The 6,592-nt window shown below is 41.4% G+C and overlaps 1 long non-coding RNA gene across 1 annotated transcript; it reads left to right on the top strand.

Moving 5' to 3' along the window:
• Positions 1-555: 555 nt before the first annotated feature.
• On the top strand, positions 556-5,274 carry LOC143990054 (uncharacterized). The gene is made up of 2 exons (XR_013277127.1): positions 556-829; positions 5,061-5,274. It is a non-coding gene; the product is annotated as an uncharacterized LOC143990054 (long non-coding RNA).
• Positions 5,275-6,592: the final 1,318 nt, after the last annotated feature.

Genomic DNA, 6,592 nt, shown 5'->3' with positions numbered 1-6,592 from the left:
AGTCTGATGCAGACCACACACAGTCGGAATTTCCGACAAAACGCTCCGATCGGACACATTCCGTCGGAATCTCTGATTGTGTGTACAAGGGCTAAGTCCGGTCGTAAATCCATTTGTTTTGAACGTGATGACATAAACAGCACCTAACAAGGAAGTTCAATAGCCAGTAGCCAATAGCTTCTCTTGCATCGTATTTGGACCGTTGGACCAGCACACCGACAAACGGTTTTCCCGATTTTAGTCTGTTGGAATTGAATCCGTCGGATAGATTTGAACCATGTTCTATTTCTAGGTCCGTCTGATTTTTTTTTTTTTTTAAACGATCTGACTAGCCCACACACGATCGGATTGTCTGATGGACTAATCCATTTGGACCTAGTCTTCCGGAAAGTCCGGTCACGTGTACGCGGCATTAGGCATTTGCCTTGTTTGCCTTTATGGCAAATGAAGCTCCTTGAGTTCATTACAAAGTGTGTTTCAAGTTATATAACTCAGAGCTGAATTCTAAGAATACATTTTTCATAATCCAGGAGGACAGAGTGAGTTGCTCGCAGACCGCAGGAATGTTCCACCACACCCTACAGCGTTGGGACCAGATGGAACAGGCTCAGCATGGGTCTCCGAGCATTAGGTCCAGCACTGGATTCTGTGTCTGAAACGTTTGGCTTTTCAGTGTTACCAGGCCTTAAAGGGAAAGGACACTGCATTTTTACAGAGCATCTATTTTGATTTACAACTGCAGTGTTTGGCTTAAAGGAAAGCTGAACTAAGGTATCATAAAGGCAGTCTTGATAATTCAATTGCATCATGGCACCTACCTGAATTTGAGGTATGTAGATCAGGAGATCTGACTTCACTTTGACTTTTCTAACCTGCATGGCAACCAGGCAATGAGCATTTTTAAAAGGAGGACAGCAATAGCAGCCTACATATCTCTTAGTTTAGGTTTCTTTTAAAACTAAACTCCAGGTGGGACACCCCCTACCACCTTTGATTTCCTTAAAAATTGTGTTCAGTGGTCTTGTCCTGCAATGTCATGAGTCTTCTTCCTTCCTTCTCTGGAGGTGAGCAGGTCTTTAGATGCTGCAGAGAATGGCGCCACATAACGAAATGAGCGCTGTTCTCAGTAGCATTCTCCCATTAGCCTAGGTCAACTTGCTGATGGGCTCCCCGGGGGCATGTCCTTGATGCCCTGGGCTCAGAGCAAGTGGGTAGAATGATGCTGGGTATCATTCAATCCAGAAGCTGACACTGAATTGCAGAGTTGTAAGTCTACAGGGGACAGCACCAGAGATAGTTCGGAGAATTGCAGCAAGAGCTAGATGTGTTATTGTAACTACTGCAGGACATTTCTTAAAAAAAAATGTATGGAGTTTGGCTCTGCAGTAAGAATATTTTTACAGTCCGGCTTTTTATGTATTTTTCTCATAAATATTGATAATTGTAAATGAAACACCAGAGGGAGATCTCTTTTTCATTGCAGTCACCCAGCCTCCTTCTTCATAGGGACTGCAGTGTTTCAGTGGTCCGGCTGACTCATAGACTTGCATGGTGTAGTAAAGCACAGGCAGGGCGTATCACTGGAAAGCAGGCAGCCAAAGAGCACATACAACTGCCAAATGTGCACATTTAGGCCTTGTTTACATGGGGCATACTTAAGCATACGTCCGTGTGAGGTCTGTGTTTGCCCCCAAGGGAATGCACAGGTGTCCATTACATTTGCATGCACGCAGTCCCATTCATGTCAATTGGGAGGCAGCCCCTGCAGTGACACAGACTTTGCTCCAAATTTGACATGAGTGGGTGTGGAAGTGCATCCCAAAACGCAGACAGTGTGAGTATGGGTATATACTTTCACACCCATATGAATGTCAGATTGAGAGCAGTGGCTGTGTAGGTAGGCACTGCATCCCAATTGTTATAAATGGGAGTACCTGCACACGGATGCACCTATGCTTCCCCAACACGGCTCTCACATACGTGTACACTTAAAGAAATTGTAAAAATAACAAACAGGTCTATACTTACCTGCTCTGTACAATGGAATATTGGCTGAGAACTTCTTCTTCTCTGGTCCCCCCGACGGCGCTCCTGGCCTCTCCTGTCTGTCCAGAAACCACAGTGCACGGGGGCAATCGTACGTCCTTACCCTCGAGTCCTGCAGTCCGGCACTGATGGGTGGCAGTGATGGGCACTGATGGGTGGCAATAATGCGCACTGAATGGTTACACTGATAGGCAGCAATGCTAGGTGGCACTGATTGGCACCACTTGTGGGCATTGTTAGGTGGCACTGATGGGCACTGATAGGTGGCACTGGTGGGCACTGGCAGGTGGCAATGGCAGGTGGCACTGGTAGGGGGTACTAGTGTGCACAGATGAGGCAGAATTGCCTCTTCCTCTTGGAGACCGATGTCCGTTGCAGATGAGTCATGATAATTTTTTTTCACCTCGTGAGGAGAAAAAAAAACGATTACCGAGCTTTTGTTTACATCATATGATCAGCTTTCATTGGCTGACAGCTGATCACATGGTAAGGGGTCGGTAATGGTGATCATCTGAGTCTCAGTGACTGTAGGGTCCGCGCAAGGAGTGTGCACAGGGGAGGCCGTCATATATCAGGTCCGCGCTGTGGCCGTCATTCAGCTATAGCGCGGACGTCAAGTGGTTAAGTACGCCCATGTGAACAAAGCTTTAATTACAAACTATGCATGCAACCAACCTTTTAAAAACATGAATACATATCGATAACATTGTATACAGCAAGCTGATCTCTTTATGTGTAGCTCTAATTATGCGCTATTTAAAGTATATCTAAACCCAAAAACAAAAATGGAATATATTGTAGCTTACCTGTCCTTAGATGAAGTCCAGGTCAGGAGAGCAGCCTGGGGTTACAACGCTGCCCTTCCATGGATAAAAGACAGGAAGTGCAGGATCACTAAGATAAAATAAAGGAAAAAAGTCTGAAAAAAAGGAAACTAATGCAGCCACTGCATCTAAGGACTGGTAAGCTGCAATCTATTAAATTAGTGTTTTGGAGTTTGGAAATGCTTTAAAAACTCCGATAGCATTTATATTTTTGTACCTATCCATTTGAAGGAGCACCATTATAATATTGCCCAATACAGTGTTTAGTATTACTTATTTACCATTTTGTTTATTACTTAAGATGGCTGCTGGTTAAAGGTAGACATTGAGGTACTTATGTATACAATGGTCAATTCATGTTTTCCTTTGTAACACTTTCCCTTATAATTTACATTGCGTTTTGTGTTTCCCATGGCTGACAGGCCGGCACAATTCTGAGAATTCTGTGAATTGCTGAGGATATTAAACACGCCGTATAAAATTACTCTGGAACAATGGAGGCCATTTTGAGCCATACTTTCCCACAGAGCAAACTTCTATGAGGTCCAGCTGCTTGTTTTGCTTTCAGACAGTGACTCAGAGGTCGGAAAGTTGGACCGCGGAGTGGGCAGGCATGAAATTTGGCAGCACAAAAAATATATAGAAACCTAATTTAACCTTTGCAGACACTTAAAGGACCATCTGGCTGTTCATTGTTCCGCCAGCGAAATAACACAGCTTTCTAAAACCAGTTCACATTTTGGTAACCCTTCCTTCAGCTTCTTTGTGAGGATGCATTATAGGATTTGATGGCAGCTGAGTATATATTTTGAGGGCTCCAAAGTGCACCTGTAATGTAAAAATCAAATCAAGGGGATAATTCAATTCAAGGCACGGTGAGCGTAAAGCAATGAGCTATATATCTACATTTTTCTAAATTGTAGCCCTTATGACAAAAACTTATGAAAATGGGACTTTAGTGGTACTAGTCATTATATACCTCTATATCCAAATGAAGAAACATACATAACTGTTGTATAAAACAAAATGATCTTGTATAACGTTATATTACCAAATCATTAAAACCTAATTTAAAAGATATTGACACCAGCATATGTATATTTATAGATAACCACCAAATATTTACCACCTCCTAGTCTTGCTCTGCTAAAACCTCCCTTCCATATTGTCTTAACCCCTTCAGCCCCGGAAGGATTTACCCCCTTCCTGACCAGGTCCTTTTTTGTGATACAGCACTACGTCGCTTTAACTGACAATTGCGCAGTCGTACGATGTTATACCCAAACAAAATTGTTGTCCTTTTTTTCCCCACAAATAGAACTTTCTTTTGGTGGTATTTGATCACCTCCTGCGTTTTTTTTTTTTGTGTTATAAACAAAAAAAAACAACCATTTTGAAAAAAAAACAATATTATTGTTTACTTTTTGCTATAATAAATATCCCAAAAAATGTAATTATATATATATATATATATATATATATATATATATATATAAAACGAATTTCTTCCTCAGTTTAGGCCAATATGTATTCTTCTACATATTTTTGTTAAAAAACAAATCGCAATAAGCTTATTGATTGGTTTGCGCAAAAGTTATCAAGTCTAGAAAATAGTGGATAGATTTATGGCATTTTTTAAGTAATGGCGGCGATCTGCAATTTTTTATCATGACTGTGACATTGCGGCTGACAGACTGGACACTTCTGACACTATTTTGGGACCACTGACATTTATATAGCGATCAGAGCTATAAAAATACACTGATTACTGGGTAAATGTCACTGGCAGGGAAGGGGTTAAACACTAGAGGGCGATCAAGGGGTTAAGTGCATTCCCTCAGCGTGTTCTACTTGTATGGGGGATGGGCACACTAGAACATGACAGAGATCACTGGGAGCAGTAGATCCCTGCCATGTTGCTAGGCAGAACAGGGAAATGCCTTGTTTGCATAGGCATCTCCCCATTCTGCCTCTCTGTGCCACGATCATGGGCTACTGGCGGACTTTGAGTCCGCGGGACCCGCGGTGCCGATGACGGAGTGACGTACGGGTACATTGTTTTGCGTACCCGTGCCACTTTCCGAACATGAGCCGATCAGCGAGTGGTTAATATAGTAATGGGGATGAGGAGTTGTCTGTACTTGATTGTGCCTTATACATTTTTGTGATTTTTTTTTGATTTTTTTTTAGGACATACTCTACTTCTATTGGTGCTTATCCATTAATCTATGGAAGAAGAATCTTAGAACATCACTGTGACAGCAAACCCTTTCACAGTTTTTCTTTCCAATTGGAGAAAAAAAAAGACATTAACCACCTTACATCTTTCTATGAGACCATATATTTTTTTTTTTATTGCATTTATCAGGAATTTATGTTTAAATACAATTTTTTTACTTCATGATCATGTTTCATATATGTGAAAAATCTGTGCTAGGTTACACAAATATATACTGTATGTATTAAGCAGCTAGCTAAAAACTCTGATACCAATTTGTATTCATTATAAACCAAAAAGCAGGGCTATACATATAATCAACATTAACAAAAGTGCATATAATCATCAAAAGTTTACAAAGGTACTACCAATAAAAACAGCAAAAAATAATTCATAGCATACCTAATTCATCAATGTTACCAATCATAAAGTGCAAAGGTGCAATTATAGGCACCTGATTACCAATAAAGTGCAAATAAATTATAAAACTATCAAAAAGTTCAACAGTGCCAAATAGTGCATAAAAATATACACACTCTATTGTCAAAATTATTGGGACACCTGCATTTACAGGCACATGAAGTTTCATGGCATCCCAGTCTTAAGGCCCGTACACATAATCAGACTTTTTGACAACAAACATGCAAATTAGCTGTTTTAAGGCAACATCCGACCGTGTGTACGCTCCATCGGACAAACTTTTTCGGTTTTCATCAGACTTTTGTTGGCTGTGTGAACGGACAAACTTTTCGACAACATAAATCTGATGGAGCAAAGTCTGATTGTGTGTACAGAAAACCATCGGACTTTACAAACACGCATGCTCAGAACCAATGCAAAAGATCAGACAACAATACAGAAGTTACCAAAGGTGGCGGTAAAGAGCAGAAAAAACACGTGATTTGGTGAAAGTTGGCTGAAAAAGTCAGATCGTGTGTATGCTTAACAAGTTCAGGGCCAACGCCCTTTGTACAAAAGTCCACAGGAAAGTTTGTATAAAGTCCGATCGTGTGTATGAGGCTTTAGTCTGTAGGGCTCAATATTGAGTTGGCCCACCCTTTGCAGCTATAACAGCTTCAACTCTTCTGGGAAGGATGACCATCCGTCCTCTCCACTCATTGTGGCCGGCGACCGGTTACCAAGTCACTTAAGTGGCCCTCACTCTTCAAAATGTTGAGCATAGAGGTTATACCTTTAAACCGGAACACATATTAATTACACAGGTTCTGTGGCTGATTAAGGTGATAATTAATCTCACTTTTTTCCTTATCTGCATTAAATTAGCCTCAGAACCTGTGTAATCCATATGTGTTCAGGTTTAAAGGGATGAGGTGGCAACACTAGTTGGGCACCCCTGCCCTAAACTGAGCCTATGATGTCAGTGTGCTTGGAACTGTTGGAACTGTGACTGTGGCAGGCAGCCACTGTACTAGAAAGGGAGGCCTAGGTATCTTCTCAAGGGCCCCTTCGGGGGTGAACGCTACATGAGTGTAAACGAAGTTAT

Source organism: Lithobates pipiens, unplaced genomic scaffold (genome assembly GCF_037356315.1).
Source record: "Lithobates pipiens isolate NorthernLeopardFrog02 unplaced genomic scaffold, aLitPip1_a1.2 Scaffold_18, whole genome shotgun sequence".
NCBI classification, from domain to species: Eukaryota; Metazoa; Chordata; class Amphibia; order Anura; family Ranidae; genus Lithobates; species Lithobates pipiens.
The sequence above is the reverse complement of the archived record's forward strand: the minus strand, read 5'-3'. Positions and strand labels throughout refer to the sequence as shown.